The sequence below is a fragment of the Perognathus longimembris genome, chromosome 28 (genome assembly GCF_023159225.1).
Source record: "Perognathus longimembris pacificus isolate PPM17 chromosome 28, ASM2315922v1, whole genome shotgun sequence".
In the NCBI taxonomy this organism is placed as follows: domain Eukaryota; kingdom Metazoa; phylum Chordata; class Mammalia; order Rodentia; family Heteromyidae; genus Perognathus; species Perognathus longimembris.
This window is the reverse complement of record NC_063188.1, coordinates 81225333-81244523: the sequence shown is the minus strand read 5'-3', so window position 1 is coordinate 81244523 and position 19191 is coordinate 81225333. Positions and strand designations below refer to the sequence as shown.

The window sequence follows — 19191 nt, the reverse complement described above, 5'->3', positions numbered from 1 at the left end:
GTGAAGAAAAAAATTTATTACAATGGGAAGAGGATCCGAATCACAGCAGACCTCTCCACACTAACCTACCACGCACGAAGAGAATGGAAGAACACCATCCAGGTCCTATAGGCCAACAACTGCCAACCTAGAGTAACATATCCAGCGAAGCTGGAGTTCATATTCGAGGGGAAAACCAGATCTTTCCATAGCAAAGAGGATCTAAAGGAGTATGTGAATAAAAAACCAGCCCTACAGCGAATTCTAAGAGGGGAACTCCACCCAACAGAAATCGTACAGGACACACAGACAGAAACAGAAAGAAACTACAATAGCCAGAGCCCAACAGAAAGAGCAGCTCACTAAAGACAAGAAAAAAAAAAAAAGAAGAAAAAGAGCCTAACAAGAAAATGGAAGGAAAAAAAAAACACTCTTTTCCTTGATCTCTTTGAATACAAACGGGATAAACTGTCCAATAAACAGGAGCAGACTGGCTGAATGGATGCGCAAACAAAAAGTTGCCATCTGTTGTCTACAAAGAGACCCACCTTAAGGGATAAAAACAGGCTCCGAATGAAAGGATGGAGCAAGATCTTCCAAGCAAACGCACCTACCAAAATGGCAGGAGTAGCCATCCTGATCTCAGACAAGCTGGACTTCTTATTAAAATCAAATAAAAAAGACAAAGAAGGAAACTACATTTTTTTTTTTTTTTGCCAGTCCTGGGCCTTGGACTCAGGGCCTGAGCACTGTCCCTGGCTTCTTCCCGCTCAAGGCTAGCACTCCGCCACTTGAGCCACAGCGCCGCTTCTGGCCGTTTTCTGTATATGTGGTGCTGGGGAATCGAACCTAGGGCCTCGTGTATCCGAGGCAGGCACTCTTGCCACTAGGCTATATCCCCAGCCCCGAGGAAACTACATTTTAATACAAGGAAAAAATCCAGAATCAAGACATCAAGGTGATAAATGTATAATCACCGAACAAAAGAGGCCCTACATATGTCATTCAAATTCTCACAGAACTACAGAACAAGATAGACCCAAACAAATCATAGTGGGTGATGTTAATACCCCACTCTCTCCAAGAGACAGATCCAACACCCAGAGGATTAGCAAGGGAGATGAGGAGCTAACACCTTATCCCAAATGGATCAGGCAGAACTATACAGAATCTTCCACCCTACAGAGACCCAATACACCTTCTTCTCAGCACCCCATGGATCACAAACCTAAATAGACCATGTCATAGCCCACACAAAGAACCTCAGCAAATACAAAAGTATTGACGTCATCCCATGTATTATATCTGAGCACAGTGGAATAAAGGTAACCCTCAATAACAACGGTTACCACAGAGGCTATACACATTCTTGGAGGCTAAACTCCACACTGTTATCCAACACTTGGGCCACGGACCAAATTAAAGATGAAATTAATGAATTCATAAGCCACAATGACAATGAAAATACATCACAAAGAAATGTATGGGACACAGCTAAGGCAGTTGTGGGGCAAGATCATCGCCCTCAGTACTGACATTAAAAGAATGGAAACAGAGCAGGTGAATAACCTCACGATGAAACTAAAACAACTGGAGAAATAAGAAATGATCGAATCTAAAATGACTAGGAGGAGAGAGATCACAAAGATTAAAGAAGAGATAAATCTGATTGAAAACAGAAAGACCATTCAACAAATAAATAAGACTAAAAGCTGGTTCCTTGAGAAAATAAATAAAATTGACAGACTCCTCGCAAGACTTACAAAAAAAAGAAGAGAAGAGACTCATATACGTAAAATTAGGGACTCCACCGGAAAAATTACAACAAGTACACACGATATTCAAACAGTCATAAGGAACTATTTCCAGAACCTCTACTCACTAAAAAACAATAATTTTGCAGAAATGGATCAATTCTTAGAGAAGTATAAACTGCCCAAACTGAACCAAGAAGAAATAAATCAACTAAATAAAACAATAACTTACAGCGAGATATAGGAGGTAATCAAGAACCTCCCAACAAAGAAAAGCCCACGCCCAGATGGATTCACCAACGAATTCTATAAAACCTTTAGTGAGGAGCTAATACCAATACTCCTCAAACTCTTCCGCAAAATGGAAACAGAGGGAGAAATCCCAAACTCATTCTATGAAGCTAATATCATACTCATTCCCAAACCAGGCAAAGACCCAACAAAAAAAGAGAACTACAGACCAGTATCACTAATGAACACAGATGCAAAGCTCCTCAGTAAAATATTAGCTAACAGGATCCAGAAACTGATCAAGAAAATTATTTACCATGACCAAGTAGGTATCATCCCACAGTCACAAAGATGTTTCAACATCCTTAAATCAATCAATGTAATTCACCACAAAAACAGATCTAAAATCAAGAATCACATTGTTATCTCAGTCGATGCCCAAAAAGCCTTTGACAAAATACAACATCCATACTTATTAAAAGCTCTGGAGAAAACAGGAATAAATGGAACACTCCTCAAAACAATAAAAGCCATATACAACAGACCAACTGCTAATATCGTATTAAATGGGGAGAAACTGAAAGCATTCCCCCTAAACTCAGGAACATGACAAGGATGCCCACTCTCCACACTTCTTTTCAACATAGTGCTGGAATCCCTAGCCATAGCAATAAGGCAAGAGGAGGACATCAAAGGGATCCACATCGGCAAGGAAGAAATCAAGCTATCCCTATTCGCAGACGACATGATCTTATATCTGAAGGACCCAAAAAACTCAGTCCCCAAACTCCTACAACTAATAAACCATTTTGGCAAAGTAGCAGGATACAAAATCAATCCTCAAAAGACAGCAGCTTTTCTGTACACTAGCAATGTATAAGCAGAAAAGGAAATTATGGAACCAATTTCATTTACAGTAGCTAAAAAAGTACTTTGGGATCAACCTAACCAAGGACGTGAAGGTATCACAATACCAGACTTCAAGCTCTAGTATAGATCCATCATAACAAAAACAGCCTGGTATTGGTATAAAAACAGACCGGAAGACCAATGGATTAGAATTTAAGATCCAGAAATAAAACCCCACTCTTACAGTCAGCTGATATTCGACAAAGGAGCTAAAGACATACAATGGAATAAACATAGCCTCTTCAACTACTGGTGCTGGGAGAACTGGGCAGCCATATGCAGAAAACTCAAAGTAGACCCTAGCCTATTACCATGCTCCAAGATCAACTCAAAATGGATCAAGAACCTCAATATCAGACCTGAATCCTTGAAAGTACTGAAGGACAGAGTAGGAAAGATGCTAGAATTTATAGGCACAGGAAGGAACTTTCTGAATATAGTCCCAGGGGCACAACAAATAGGGGAGAGACTCGACAAATGGGACTACTACAAACTAAAAAGTTTCTACACAGCTAAGGACACAGCCACCAAACTAGAAAGACAGCCAACCATACGGGAAAGGATCTTTACCAGCACAACAACAGACAAAGGCTTAATATCTGTCATCTACAGAAAACTCAAAAAACTAAGCCCCTCCAAGCCCAGTAAACCAATTAGGAAATGGGCAAAGGAGCTAAAGAGAGACTTCACAAGAGAAGAGATAAAAATGGCAAAGGAACATATGAGGAAATGTTCAACATCCCTGGTAGTAAAGGAAATGCAAATAAAAACAACCCTGAGATACCACCTCACTCCAGTTAGAATGGCCTATACTCTGAACTCAGGCAACAACAAATGCCAGAGGGGGTGCAGGGAAAGAGGAACCCTTCTCCATTGTTGGTGGGAGTGGAAATTAGTACAACCACTTTGGAGAACAGTATGGAGGTTTCTCAAAAAGCTCAATATAGACCTACCCTATGACCCAGCCATACCACTCCTAGGCATCTATCCTGAACAGCAGGTCCCAAGATATCAAAAAGACATCCGCACTTCCATGTTTATTGCTGCACAATTCACAATAGCCAAAATATGGAATCAACCCAGATGCCCCTCCACAGATGAATGGATCCAAAAAATATGGTACCTATACACAATGGAATACTACACAGCAATTAGGAATGGTGAAATATTGTTATTCGCAGGGAAATGGTCAGAACTTGAACAAATAATGTTGAGCGAGACAAGCCTAGAACACACAAAACAAAGGGGCATGATCTCCCTGATATATGACTGTTAAGATGGGGTGAAGAGGAGACAGTAGAGACCAGGTCTGTGAAACCAAAAACTTCTTGTCAAATGGTATTTCCCACAGGATTGTGTAACTAAAACCAAACAACTACTCAACATATAAAGGTCAAAAATTGACCTCTCAGGGGAATACAATAGCTCAAAAGCTATGTATGTACGTTCATATAAGACTATTGTCAACATATTGTCTAATGTCGACATTACATTTAAAGCCCTAGGCGAATTTCCTTTGGCGTGGGTCACGTGGCTACTGTATATGTTCTTGGTACATTGTGTATTGTATATATATCTACCTGACCTAGGGAAGGGAAAGAAAAACAGGGTGTAAGATATCACAAGAAATGTACACACTGCCCTACTATATAACTGTACCCTTTTTGCACAACACCTTGTCAAAAAAATTTCGTTTAATTAATAAATAATTTACAAAAAAAAAGAAACAAATCCACCAACATTGCCACAATAGTAAAATTTGCTAACATCCTTCTTGGAACACAGTACTTAACAAAACACACAAATCATTTAAAACACTTTCCGATATACTGACTGAATTTTCAAATGACAGGAGGGTGAGTGATTGCCATGTAGTCTACCTTTGTGTATGTTCAAAAATATCTATGTAAAATCAGGTGCCAGTGGCTCACATCTGTAACCCTCGCTACTCAGAAGGCTAAGATTTGAACATCATGGTTTGAAGCCAGCCCAAGCAGAAATTTTCACAAAACTCCATCCAAGACAAGCAGCAAAAAAGCAAAGGTGGAAGCATGGCCTGAGTCATAGACCACCACCAGCCAAATCACCAAACCAAACAAACTGCAAGGCTCTAAGTTTAAACACTAGGGCTGCTTAAAAAACAAACAAAAACAAAAAAAATCAACAACAAAACTTTTTTTTTTTTTTTTGCCAGTCCTGGGCCTTGGACTCAGGGCCTGAGCACTGTCCCTGGCTTCTCTTTGCTCGAGGCTAGCACTCTGCCACTTGAGTCACAGCGCCACTTCTGGCCATTTTCTGTATATGTGGTGCTGGGGAATCGAACCCAGGGCTTCAAGTACACAAGGCAAGCGCTCTTGCCACTAGGCCATATCCCCAGCCCCAACAAAACTGTTTTTTTAAAAAAGGCTAACAGATATCACAAGAAATGTACACACTGGCCCATTAAGTAACTGTACCCCTTTTGCACACACCTTGTCAAAAAAAAATTTAATAAATAAATAAATAAAAGATATAAGGACAAAAAATTCTTTTTAAAAGTAAAAAAAAGGCTAAAAGTCCAGACATCAGTAGCCCATACCTGTAATCCTAGCTACTGAGGAAGCTGAGACCTGAGGATATCGGTTCAAAGCCAGTTCAGGCAGGAAAATTTGCAAGACCCTTTTCTTCAACTAAACACCAATAAAACAGAAGTGGAGCTGTGGCTCAAGTGGTAGAGCACTAACCTTGAGCAAAAAAGCTGAGACAGCACTCAGGCCATGAGTTCAAACCCCCAGTACCAACACAAAACAAAAAAAGCCAAGTGTGTCCATGAACTCCATTCTTTCTAACACCACAGGTTCTTCTAAAACCTTGAATTCTCTATCATTTCTCTATCATAACCTTCCCTCAATATACTTAGCTAGTAATTCTCGAGAGAATTCAGTCACCATCCTCCATGAGTTTCTTATATTCATGATCCACATGTAGCTCTTAGAAAATGCTAGTAGTGGCACAGTACATATGTACACTCATTTGTGAATTTATACATTGCACACATCTTACAGTATAGAAATTACTGTGTACATATATGCTATGTATTTGTAAATTAGCAAATAGAATGTTAAGATTTCCCATGACACAACATGTTGAGAAGCACTTTTAAGAAAACAGAATGGGTACCTAGAATGGGTACCTACCTGTAGGAACAATCTCAATTAGTATCTTATTTCCATCTTAAAATACCTGTGTGATCAAGTAGTTAATAGATGAAAAAGTTGCTACTTACCAACTCAAATTTCTGTGGTCTTCTAAAAATATTGAAGAAGGGCCATCCAAGCTTATGTGGACATCATAAGTAAAAAACAAACGTTATACATAGAAGGGTGTGGAAAGATAGGAGGTAAATCTTTTATCCTCTAAAGAAATGAAGTAAAGCATACTAAAAGACAAAAAAATGAAAAGGTACTTTCTGAAATAGCATAACCAATTTCTGTGTTCAAAACAGGCTATGAAAGGGAGAGATATCATTGACACATTTCTGAAGACATTTTTAACCAATGTTAGGACTTTGTTAATTGTCTTTTTTGAGCTAGGGTCCTGTTACATACCCCAGGTGCCTTCAAACTTATCTTCCTGCAGCCCAAGCCTCTGAGTGATGGGATTACAAGTGTACACTACTCTGTGAGTTATAATTCTATTTCATTAACAGATTTTTGTAGACGTCTCTTCCGCTTGTGGGTTTTTCATGCCTTTAGCCATGGAGGTGGATAATCTAAAAGTGGTAAGAATAAGTGGTCACTATGTGATCAAGAGGGATCCTAAAAGCCCTTTAAATGCCTTTTCCTCTCTTAACAGCTTATCTACCTCTCAAGGAATGGGAGAAATGGGTGTTTGAGTAAGACTTTTTTTTTCTATTTGTTCATTTGTTTATTGTTTGCTTCACTGTTGGTATGTTTAACTCCCAAGAGTCTGCAAAAGTGAGAGAAAAATATCTGAAGGCTAATTTCAAACATGACAGAGATTAAGAGCTTAATATAAAACTTTCCTCACATACTACCCTAGGAAAAATTTTTCTGAAACACATTGGTTAAATTGGTCTACAGTGCCCATGGCCTAGTGGTAGAGTGCTTGCCTCGCATACATGAAGCCCTGGGTTCAATTCCTCAGCACCACATATATAGAAAAAACAAGAAGTGGCACTGTGGCTCAAGTCGCAGAGGGATGGCCTTGAGCAAAAAGAAGCCAGGGACAGCTCAGGCTCTCAGTTCAAGCCCCAGAACCAGAAAAAAAAAGAGTAAAACTTTTATCTGTCTTATTTTCTGTGTGCAAATGGAGGTGGAGCCTAGGGCTTTCAGTGTGCTAGGCAATTGTTCTATCACTGAACCATGGCCCCAGTTCTGCTTTCTGTCAACTATTTAAAATTATACTCAAGTAAATATGAACTTCACTGATATATCTCTGAAAAACTTCAAATGTTTTAATTTTTGTGTGTGTATGTGCTAGTACTGGGGCTTCAGTTGAGGACCTAGGCACTATCTCTTAGCTTTTTCACTCAAGGCTAGTACTCTACCACTTGAGCCACAGCTCTATTTCTGTTTTATTGTTTGTTTGTTTTTGGGGGTTTTTTGCTGGTTAATTGGAGATAAGTGCCTCATGGACCTTCCTGCGTGGGCTGGCTTCAAACTTCAATCCTCAGATCTCAACCTCCTGAGCAACTAGGATTATAGGTGTGAGCCACTAGTATCCAGCTTTAATTTTCTTAAAGAGATATCAGGGTTTGAATTCAGAGCTTTGCACTTGCTAAGCAGGTATTCTGCTGCTTGACTCATACTCAACCTTGTTTTAGCATATTTCTTAACTGTTCCTACAAGTACATACAGCTACATTGACTCTTCATGTATCCTAATCCTAAAAGAAACCATGAATAAGAGTCTAATGAAGAGCATTTAAATTTATGCTCCCATTGAGTAGCTTATAATAACTGGAAAACAAACAATACTGAAAACTGGATAAACCTGAAATGTTCATCCGTGCTGAAGAAAAACACAGACGAACAGCCTTAGTCCATCAAAACTCAATTTCCTAATACTCTCCCAGAAAATACTTCTTACATTAAATTCCAGAAACAAATAATGACAAACACTTAAAGATGTTCCATGATAAAAAGACTCTCTGTCAAGGGCTGTTTACAGCAGCTTCCAGAATGAAGAAGCTAAAGAGATGGTTTCTCCTTTCTCCAGTATTAAGAGTTCTTTCCATTATCAAATACCAGTGATACTTCCATATGGCCAGCCCAGAATATCAAGGCCAAAAGGAAACTGGACTATCTTAAATATAATTCAGACAAATGATAAGGACTGGACTGAGGGTGTTGCTAAGCAAGCATGAGACACTTAGTTCAAACCTGAGGGAGGAGGGATGGAGGGGAGGGAGGAAAGAGAGAGAAAGAGAGAGAGACAGAGAGAGACAGAGAGACAGAGGGAGAGGGAGGAGTGGGAAGAAAGAGAGGGGGGGAGGCAGGAGGATATAAGAGGAAGGCCAATAGAGGGTGCTAAGCCATTTTGGGTACTGCTAGACCCAGTATTCAGTGGAACTTATCTTCTGGGCCCTCCTTAACCCAAGATCTTTTCTTACAAAAATGCCTACATTTGCTCTCCTGTGTATTTCCATATTTCTTGAAGTTTCTTCTCTTCAGAAATGGCCATTTTGCCAGACAGGCATGGTTGGTCAAACCTGTAATCCTAGCTACTCAGGAGGCTGAGATATAAGGATTATGTTTCAAAGCCAGCCTGGGTAGGAAAGTCTGCGAAACTCTCATCTCCAATTAACTTCCAAAAATAAAAGCTGGAAACAGACATGGTTCAAGTGTTATTACACTAGACAGTGACCAGTCCCTGAGTTCAACCTACAGTACCAGCACAAAAAACTGGCATTTATTTTCCTTACCTCCTGAATCAGGGTTGGCTTTGGCTAACATCTATCCAGACGTACTGACCTTTTGTCAGTGCAATGTGGACCTGAATACAAACAGCCTGGCATGCACTTGCACTCTCTAAGTGCAGAGAATCCTGTCAGCCAAAGTATGAGCAAGGATGGACTACCTGGAACTCACTAGATGCCACGTAGAGCAGCAAGGAGCTGTGGTCATGCTAGAAGTGCCGGTCACTAACCCACTCTGCAGATCTTAAGACACGTAAACTTGGTTCAGGTCATTTCTACCCAAAAGTCAGAAGATCTACTCAGATCCAAAGATCCCATAATCCCCGCCTCCAGCTGAGTCCTCCTCAAACTATCATGCCACAAAAATCAAGACCAAAAAAATGGTAGTGGCCTGAATTTATGAACTAACCTTTGGGTTTTCTTGTAGATTTGTAGGCACATTCTAATTATTACAAATGAGGGAAACCATGCAACCTATATTTCTTTGGGTCTGGCTTACTTTGCTTAGTGTAATTTTTTCCAAGTCTTTCCATTTCCTTACGAATGGAGCAGTGTCTAAACATTATGAACTAGACTGATACGGTGCTGGTTTGTTGAGCAGTAAAACTGATACAGCAAGTTATCAATTATTCCTTAATTCGTTATTCTATACACACTTTACTAAAGACCACACTTCCCCTGAGGACACAAATGTTAATACACAACCATATCTAGAAAATAGTCATAATGGTAACAAGATATGCTTAAGATGATAGAAAAGGTCAAAGTGTCCCATTAGGCCACAATGCACACCTGAAATCCCAGAGCTCCGGAGAGATCAAGACAAGTTCTAGGCCAGCCTGTGGTATATAATGAGATCCTCTACCTCCTGTCTCCCAAAATGAAACAATGATGATGATAATGATGATGATGATGACGATGATGATGATGATGATGATGATGATGATGATGATGATGAATGAAAGACAAGGTAGAAAAGCACAGACATCAGAAGATACAGGCTGAGGCTACACATGAGTGGTAGATCACTTGCCTAAAATGCTCAAGGTCCTAGGATCCATTACTAGCACTACAGAAGAAAAAAGCCAGAAGAAACAGCATGTTCAAAAGCATGAGTGCAAGAACTCAAGGAATGTTCTAGGAACGGAAAATAGTTTTGGACAGATGGAGTGTGGGGAGGAGATGGCAGATGATGGAGCAGGAAAAACAGATGGAAGGGTCTCATATTGTAAATCATGCAATGAAAGCCTCTTGTGGGCAGTAGAAAGCTACATATCATCTTTAAGGAGGCAATGCCATGATTAAATCTGAAGAAAAGAAAGCTGATGACAAGTGGAAGATAAAGAGGCAAGAGTACAAATCAGGGTGACTAGTTGGGAGGCTATTACTGCATCCTAAAAGGGGATTAAGGAGCCTAAACTACAAGATAGTGAATAAAGAGAAGATAAGATAGCTTTGAAAGCTGTTTCAGAGCCTAGAGGAAAGCTTAGAAACCTTGACAACCAATTAAATATGGACTGTGAGGGTGAGAAGTTGTGTAGGAGGAATGAAGACACTGCCAAGATTCTACTTTAGAACCTGCTATGTGCATGGTAAATAAATTAAGGCAGGAGAGAAGAGAGTGGACTGGAGGAGAGAAACAACTTGTGTTTCCTATGAAAAGCACTTGTAGGGCATCCACTGGGAGATGACACCCAGGAGGCAGTTAAGAATGTAGGGCTGGCTGGGCACCAGTGACTCATGCCAGTTTGAAGCCAGCTCAGGTAGGCAGTCTGGTCCAATTAAGCACCAAAAAGACGCCAGAAATGGAGCTGAGGCTCAAGTGGTAAAGTGCTAGCCTGGAGCACAAAAGCTGAGAGATAGCACCCAGGCCCTGAATTCAAGCCCCACAACCTACACAAAAACAAAAAAAATGTAGATCTGGAAGTAGTTAAGGTTGTATACCAGGATTCTGAGTTGAGAGACACTTAGTAGGAGGCCCAAATAAGGAACTTGGGAATGTTTTTGTTTTATTTTGATAGGAATGAGATCTCACTATGGAACCCAAGGGCTGGTCTATGGAACTTGAGATCATCTGTCCTTCAGCTTTGCTCATGAAAAAAGAATGTGAATGTTCGAAAGTGAATGTGAATTCAGAGCACTCAGGAAAGACACAGAAAGAAGGAACAGAGAAAAAGCGACTGAATAGCAGAAGTTTAGAGGGGATTCACATTCCAGCTGAAGAAGCAGCTGGAAAGAGCAGTAGTAGCTCATGGGGATAGAAGAGGGGAGGGAAATAATCCTTCATAAGCATGATTACATACTACATACTTAAAACTTTGGATATCCATCCTTATTGTCCTTCTTTCCTGTAGCTAAGTCAACATTCTCTTTGGGTTTTTGCCATTCTAGAGGAACTGAGTGTACACATCATTAGGGGTATGTGACCGCAGGGGCCGCTTGAGCAAGAATGTCTTTGTCCATGGATCTTACTGAAAAAACATGTTTCCCAAATTCCTTTTGTGTCACTTGTAAACAAAGAAATATCAAACTTCTCTTCTTAGAAGCCCCTCTTTGAAATATGTGTATACAGACTGAGCAGCTGAAATTCAAACTCTTTGGAACTCTGAAACCAAAAATTCCATACATTACTTCAGGTCAGTCAAAACCTCCACCTTAAAAATATGGTTTCACATCACTTCCAAGGAATGTGGATAAGGTATATAAATGTACAGGTAACCATTCAAAAACCTTAAAAAAAAAAAAAAGGCAAAACCTTTCTAGAGTCCCGGCCATTTTAAATAGTGTAGTCGCTAATTCACTGTATCTCTCAAAGAAAATTATATTCATATTTCCCAAAAGTTACAATAGAACCCTAGAGGCTCCAGGGCCAGCCCCCACCTCCACTTCCTGTGATGGCAGCATCTACCCCAGACTCAGGGGTTAGGGTGGCTGGGGGTAGCTATAGGGCCACATGCTTAGCACTTTGGAGGGCTGCCTCATGGTCAAGGACAAACTGTACTTTCCACTGCCATGTGCAGCAGCCTTGATACTGAATGGAGACAGACCTCATTGTGGTAAGCTAGGGTCTCATCCAGGAAACTGGAATCCCACTTTACCTGCCACAGGGGGCACTGCTAGCAGGTGAGGTAGGAAGAGAAGGGAGTAGGAGGGGAAGAAAAAAGTACACCAAAATTTCCTAAATAGATTTCAATAAAGCAACAGCTATAAATGGGGTAAAATGACATTGGACTTCATTGATCTTATCAATCTAAACACAAATAGGTTGCACCTGTAGTCCCAGATACTCTGGAAGCTAAGGATCACAGTTCAAAGCCAGCCTCTTAACTCCAATTAACTAAGCAAAAAAGTGTCAGCATGGCTCAAGTGGTAGAATACCACTCAAAGTATAAAAGCCAAGCAAGAGTTCAAACCTCTGAGTTAATCTCTATTAATGCTCCCCCCAACAAATCAAAAGGGTATATATGAAAAAACAAAACAGTAAAAGGGAAAAGCACAGATTGTGTAAAGATATTGAGGCAAAATGTCACTGTGTAGCCCAGGATGGCTTCAACAAGACTATCTCAATCTCCCAAGTGCTAGAATTACTGATGAACACCACCATACCCAGCAGGATTTGCAATACATACCTCTAACAAACATAAGAGAATTCTTACAGAAGAAAAAAATGCAAAAGTAGGCAAAAAAGCTGTCCACAGTAGTACACACCTACAATCCTAGACTTAGAAGGCTAAGGCAGGAGGAGCTCCAGTTCAAAGCCAGCCTGGGCTACTAGTCAGATCCTGTCTTAAAAAAAATGTATGGGCAAATATTTAAATGTTAATGAGCATATAATACAACATTCAATATCATTACTCACCAGGAAATGCACATGAAGATCACAAGTACCAAACACTCTTACGAAGGCTACTATAAAAATAAATTAAAACGGTAGACACTGTAAACTGCTTGGAAGTTTCTCAAAACATTACAAGTAGAATTATCCCAGCAATCCCACTTTAGGTATGTATCTCAAAAAAAAAAGTAGATTATCAAAGAGCTACCTGTTCATCCACATGTATAGCAGCATTACCCGTAACAGTCAAATGGTAGAAGCTATTTAAGTGTCTATAACAGTTGAAGACATCATATGCCCACACAATAGACTGCTACGTAGCCTTACTGTGTATCAAGATGTACAGCATTGTTGAGTAATGGCATGCTAAGTGTAATAAGCCCTTGCAAAAGGAATGCTGTAAAATTCTACTTAGGTACTTAGAGTAGTCAAATTCATATAAACAGAATGTACAATAGTCATGGTTGCCAGGGAATGAGAGCGGTGGAAAATGGGGCATATTTTCAGAGCTTGAAATCAGGGCCGATGTTCTACCACTTTGAACCATACTTCCAGCCTTGCTTTTTGCTAGTTAGAGACAAAGTCTCTCAGACTTTTCTGTCCAGGCTGATTTCAAACTTCCATCCTTCAAGTCTCAGCCTCCACAGTTTCATTTTAAGACAAAGAGTCCTAAAAATGAATGGTGAGGATAACCACACAAAGTGAATGTAAGTGATGTATGCTTTAAAATGATTAAGATGAGCCAGGTGCCAATGGCTCATGTTTGTAATTCCCTAGCTATTTAGGAGACTGAGATCTAAGGATTACAATTCAGAGATAGCCAGGGGAAGAAAGTCAGTGAGACTATTGTCAATTATCTGCCATAAAGCCAGGCTGAAGGTATGGCTCAAGTGGTAGAGCACTTACTATGAGCAACTAAGCCAAGTTAGAGAGTCCACAATACTGGCACAAGAATTTTTTTGGCCAGTCCTGGGGCTTGAACTCAGGGCCTGAGCACTATCCCTGGTTTCTTTTTGCTCAAGGCTAGCACTCTACCACTTGAGCCACAGCACCACTTCTGGCTTTTTTCTATTTATATGGTGCTGAGGAATCAAACCCAGGGCTTCATGTATACTAGGCAAGCACTTTATCACTAAGCCACATTTCCAGCCCTGGCACAAGTATTTTTAAAAGAGGTTTTGATGGCAAATTGAGGCTGGGGCCATGACTCAAGAAGCAGAGAACCTGAATAGCAAGTGTTTGGCCCCAAATTCAAACCCCACTACCTCAAAAAAATAAAGGTAAACTTCAAGTATGTATATTTTAACACAACTTAAAATAGGCATTTTGAAAAACAAAATACTTGTTTCACCAAAATATCTTAAGAATATAGATAAGCCAGGCACAGGGGTGCATGGTACACCTATAGTCTCACCTCCTTGGGAAGAGGAGGCAGGAGGCTCTATTAAGCCCAGGAATTCCAAAGCAGCCTCAGTAACAGAGCAACAGCTTGCCTAAAATGAAAATTTAAGAATAAATGGGTACCAGTGGCTCATGCCTATCATACTAGCTACTCAAAAGTCTGAGATCTGAGGATCATGGTTCAAAGCCAGCCTGGGCAGGAAAGCCCAAGAGACTCTTAACTCCAATTAATCACCAAAAAGCTAGAAACCGAAATAGGGCTCAAATGGTATGGAGTGTTAGCCTTGAACAAGCTCAGGGACAGTGCCCAAACCCTGAGTTGAAGTCCCAGGACTGCACAAAACAAACAAACAAACAAAAAAAACAGAAAAAAGGCTGACAAAACAAAGCTGAATGGGTAGAATGTGGGACTATGTTAATAGTGGGACTAAAATTCATACAAGTATTTGGGAACTGGCATTATCTACTAAAGCTAAATACTATACGGTCCTACAATCCTCCTAGGTTTATGCCCAGAGAAATGAGGGGAGATTTCCATAAAAAAAAAACACAGCCAAGCATGTTCAGAACTGCTTTATTTGTGTTAGCAAAAGACTAGACGTGATCCAAGGTATAACAGGGAAATAGATAAATTGTGGCATATCCACACAATTCAATTCCTACTCAACAATTGATTAGAAGGAATGACCAATCCACACAACCACATGGATGAATCTTCTAGATATGTAAAACATACACAAAGCTCCTACGGTAGGATTCTATTTATATGGAGCCTAAAAACAGGCAAAACAGCAGTTTTCTTTTTTAAAAAAATGTAACATGGTTACCTTCATGTTGGAGGTGAGATGAATATTAGACAGCAATCTTCGAAGAGGCTGGAAATGTCTTGATTTGTAACCTAGTATATGTGCACATAACTTAAACAGTGTACTTTAGATTAGTATACTGCACACTTTATTGTATGTTTTTTATATTTCAAATGTAAAATATTTATAAGGCACCTGTCTCTGTGAGCATGCTATAATTAAAAAAAAATGTTAACCTTGCTTTTTTCCCTTTCCACCTTAGATTAGTCCCCCATTCCTCCCAGACAAGATGGGGATCATAAGTTACTTCCCAGTTTCCTGAAGTCAGATGATTGGTTGAAGTCTTATCCAAAGGAAATTTCACTGTTCCTAAATGTCCAAGCTTTACTGAGTCCGCTCTTGTCCTGAGAATGATAATCTTTCTGCCTTCATTTGGTTTATTTTTCAAAAGACAAGCTATCTCAATTTGCTTTCTGCTAGTTAAGTGTCCAATTTAATTGTTTTAACCTTCAAGAACAGTTTGGTTTTATACCCTCATCAGCAGGGGCTAAACAAATCCCTCCCCAGCTATAAAAGCAAAATGTCAAACACCACAAAGTAGGGCTAAGTTGTGGCTCAGTGGTAGAGAGAGGACTTGCCTGGCATTTGCAAATCTCTAGGGTTTTATTTTTTAAAACCTAATAATGAAATAAAATCTGAAGCTCCCATTACATTTCTACACTGTGATGAATGTGTACCTCCTCCCCCCTTCTCCCTAGTACAGAAACCTTCATTTTGATTTCTATGAGAGCAGCCATTTTGATGTCTGACCCTTACACAGCCAACAGGAATGTCAGCTTTCCTGGGAAAGTGCCACTCTCCCGAAAGAAAACAAAAATTCACAGAAAGGTGAACTCATTCCCTTTCCCTGGCTTCTCTTCAACCATTCATAACAATGTGCATATTAAGTACCTTAATATGCAAACCTCACATTGTAATGATAATCAGTCAAATCCTTTTGATGTCACACTGAATAACTCCACAAACTTGATTGTCTCTGATCTGCATATAACCTATCCTTATTTCAATTAAGTGAGCAAATTAGTAGGCTAGAAAAACAGCCCTAGAGTAGGAGAAAAGTGACAAGAAGGCTAAAAACAGAAAGGCTACTTTAAAAGAAATGTCCTGACATGTCTAAACTCCTTATCTAGGTGTCATCAAGTTAACAAAACTGCAGTTTTATTTATTAAAGGCAGATATTGCAATTATATCAGCTCATTACAGCACCCCCAAATGAAAACTGTTCAAAACAATTGATTTTTAAAAGCAAAGATTCATAATCTCCAAGATGAAATGGTTTCTCTTTTAGAACAGTAAAGTCTGGTAACAAAAAGGCAGTATTTTTATTTGAATATATTATCTAAACTAGATTAGTGTTGTTTTCTTCTCTACAATTACCTTCTCGTGTTTCCCTTTATTAAAGTCTATATAAATGTCAAAATATTGAGCATAAAAGCAAATGGGTTAGCTTTACTGGATGCAATTCATTATAAAGCTGGGTAGGTGGATTAATTCCCCCACATACCTGTGGTTACGGGCTTTGTTTTTTGTTGTTTTTCAGATTCCTGTGCTTGTACATTCAACTCTATTTTTCAACAATCACTTCTGGAAGCCCCTGGTTTGGCTTCTACACTGCCACCTGTGGACATAAAAGCGAAATAAGCCATGCCTGATTCAACAATGCATATTTTCCAGGCATCTAACAGGGACAAACTGGAGGAGGGGGGGCAATATGTGCTCTAAAAGACGAAAGTACTCTTTCTCCTCTGTGAGGAAAATTTCTAAGGCATGTCTCACGCCCCACCAATGGTTAAAATTACTTAAATTTTAAAACGTACCAAGGTCCCAAGTCAAATACACAATACTCTCATCAGTTCATTAAAGAGAACAAGAGTCCCCAAACCCAACTTAACAGCCATCTCAAGACCTGTCGCTTAAAATTAGGAGACATCTTGCCCACTTTGTTAATCCAGACATTAAGAATTTTGTAAATTACCTCAGTGAAAAAAGAGGAAGGACCCCCGTCTAAGATACATTACCACAAAGTCTTAAGACATCTACTTAACATTTTTCAAAAGACAAGATATTTCAATTTACCAAATTTACGCAACCAAAACTAGAGCTTTGTCGAAGTGAAACAGTAGTGTGGTAGGCTATTTTCATTTTAATGCCTCATCCCTAATCTGAATATGAATGAATACGAAGAGAAGTTTCCTAACACCCGTTGGATTTAGGTACAGATTTTTCCTGGAAAAAAAAAATCTATTTTTTTAAGTCAGGAAAAGAAGAGAGGAGTAAAAATATATAAGCAAATATCAGAGTCTAAGCAGTCGTGAGAAGAAAGAGGGGCTTGTGTGAGTGTGTGTGTGTGTGTGCGCGCGCGTGTGAGTGTGCGCGCCCTCCTCTCAGGAGGAAAGAGACCACACCGCGGGAGGGAGCTTTTTACCTCCTCAGAGTCCCACCGTCTACCCAGGACAAGTGCCTTAACCCAGAACCTTAGGCCAAAAACACATGGGACCCCCCCCCCCACACACACACACACCTTCTAGGAGAGAAACTGCCAGAAAACACCCAGCTCAAATGCCAGCCGGGCCAGAGAACCCGGATTCCACTGGGCTTCTTTACCCACACCAGAGATCCGTCCCACTTACCCGCAAATTACTTTAACGCCTGGAGAGCCTGTTGGGGTTTACAGAATTGCAGAAAATTCAAGAAAATCAGGTCTCCTTGAGTCACTCTCCACCTCTTGCTTCACCCTAGGACGGACACTCATTCTTCTAAAACATTCTCCTTTCCTTCTAAACGCCCGAACTCGCGCTGGGCCACCCCAAGCGGGTTGCGAAGCGGGGGGGGGGGGGTGGACTCGCCATGCCCCCAATACCGCTCCCACGTGCCTCCACTGAACGCGCGTCCAAACGTGCACGGGCGCAACGGGCACGTGCACAGCCCGCCCTTGGAGAGAAGTTCGGCTACCCCCCCCACCTCCGAACTCTCCCAGGCCCTGAAAACGTGGGGAGCCCCCTTGGGTGCAACCTCCGGCACCAACGCACAATACTCCAGCAACTCCAGCACCCCCCCCGACTTCCCGGCACACGCCTTGGCAGGTCCCACCACCAGTCTGCCTTGCTCCCCAGGTCCTTTCTTCTCGCTGGTGGAGCGATGGGGCGTCCCGAGGGCTGTTGGGTTCGGGATTGGAAAAGGAGGGTGGGAGGGCGACCTGCGCACACCATCGAAGCTCGTGGCGGGCAAACGACACGGTGCTTGGCTCCTCCGAAGGGGACAGGGTGGGGGTGGGGACAAGGAGACTCGAGGGACGAAATCCTAAAAAAAGCGGGGGGGGGAGAGAAGGTGCACCTCTTTCCTCACCTACTAAAGCACGAACGCCAGGGGATACTGTACCTTCCTCCGGCCGCAGGACCGCGGTATCTGGCTCAGGTCCCCGAGCACCGCGGCGAGAGAAGAGGAGGGGGAGGAAAGGGGGGGAGGAAAGGGGGGGAGGGAGTGGGCAGTCGGAGCGCCTCGCTTTGGGGTACCCACCTGCGCGCACGGTCGCCGCTACAGCCAGTGCAGCCACCAGTGCGCGGTTTCGCACTGTTAAGAAGAGGCGGCAACAGCCGGACTCTACTGGACTCGGAGCACTTCCGAAGCGAAGATCTCCGTTCGGCCACGTCCGGATAGCCCACCTACCCCGCAGGTTCTGCCACCGTCCCGCCGCCCGCCCGAGCCCGATCTGCGCTCTCCGCCCCTTCCCGCCGCCCCGCGCCGCGCTGTGCTCCGCCCCCCGCCCGCCCATCCCTGCCCGGGCCCATCCCGGAGCTGCGGCGCCCCGCGCCTTGTGCTGCAGTTCTCACGTCCGGGGTGGGGGGGGGGGGGCGGGGAGGAGGAGAGAGCTGGTAGTGGACCCTGAGATCCGCCCCAAACCCCGTGTTCTGAACCCGCAGCCCACCCACTCCTTCGCCCTCCAGGCGCCTGTTTGTACTCACCCCTGCAGCCAAGCGTTTGGGCACTGAGCGCTCTGTCCTCGTTCTTCCAGCCACTGTTCCCTCCGCAGGGTACCTACCACAGCCCCAGGGGGGCATAGTGCCTTGGGGGAGAGGGTGTGGGGAAGTGGGGTGGTATGAGCCTGAGAGGAGCCGAAGAAATTACCATGTCATCTGCCAGGATATCCAAGTCTGAGGTTGCACCTAGTTTCTGCTACCAGAACACCCTCCAGGTGCTGTTGTCCCTCTCGGAAGCGCAGTAATACTCAGAGACTTGAATAACAAAGATTCCCAAGCTAATTGCTGTAGAATTGTTGTCTGCTTCTTTTTTTCCCCTT

The 19191-nt window shown here is 41.9% G+C and overlaps 1 long non-coding RNA gene across 3 annotated transcripts in view; it reads right to left on the bottom strand.

Annotated features, from left to right (window-relative positions):
* The window catches only part of LOC125343389, a 76992-nt gene extending 58424 nt beyond the window's left edge, over positions 1-18568 (bottom strand). For 2 of the 3 annotated variants that reach the window (XR_007209327.1, XR_007209325.1), the window contains exons 1-4: positions 18411-18568; positions 17525-17629; positions 14856-16512; positions 12652-12701 (exon numbers count right to left, since the gene is read on the bottom strand). This is a non-coding gene — a long non-coding RNA (uncharacterized LOC125343389). The remainder of the gene's footprint in view (positions 1-12651; positions 12702-14855; positions 16513-17524; positions 17630-18410) is intronic. The other variant, XR_007209326.1, reaches the window with a different exon arrangement.
* Positions 18569-19191: the final 623 nt, after the last annotated feature.